Here is a 515-nt window from a genome sequence, read left to right as displayed (position 1 = left end):
ATTCGCTTTTATTAATACTTAATTCTTTTTTACACTTTTTATTAACTGATTTGAGTTGCACACTTGTTATATGAGAAGAATTGAATGATTTAGAATAAAATTGAATAGTTTTAATCAATTTCTCCAAAAAATTAATTTATTTTTTATCAGTTTTTCTCTTAAAAACTGTCATATTATCTGATTTATTATCAATTGATATCATACTTTTCCTCACTGTATCTTAAGAAAGAGATTGTAAAGATTTTATTGATTTATCTTAAAAATTAATTCTAGTTTATTAGATTCTCTTCAAAAATCTAATCTAGTTACTGAACTAGTGTGAAAAGAATCAGGTGTTTTATATACAAAAGTCTTTTATTCTTCTTTTGAAACAGTCTGACCAACTTTTCAAAAGAGTTCAATACATATCTCAATTGAAACAGTCTGATCAACTTTTCATTGAGTGAGAACAATGAGTTTAAAAATACACTCAGTTGATGTGGAAAAAGATGCTTTCTCAAATACTATTTCTGAGA

Source organism: Blastomyces gilchristii (genome assembly GCF_000003855.2).
Source record: "Blastomyces gilchristii SLH14081 genomic scaffold supercont1.5, whole genome shotgun sequence".
Classification (NCBI taxonomy): Eukaryota; Fungi; Ascomycota; class Eurotiomycetes; order Onygenales; family Ajellomycetaceae; genus Blastomyces; species Blastomyces gilchristii.
Note: the sequence above shows the minus strand (reverse complement) of the source record.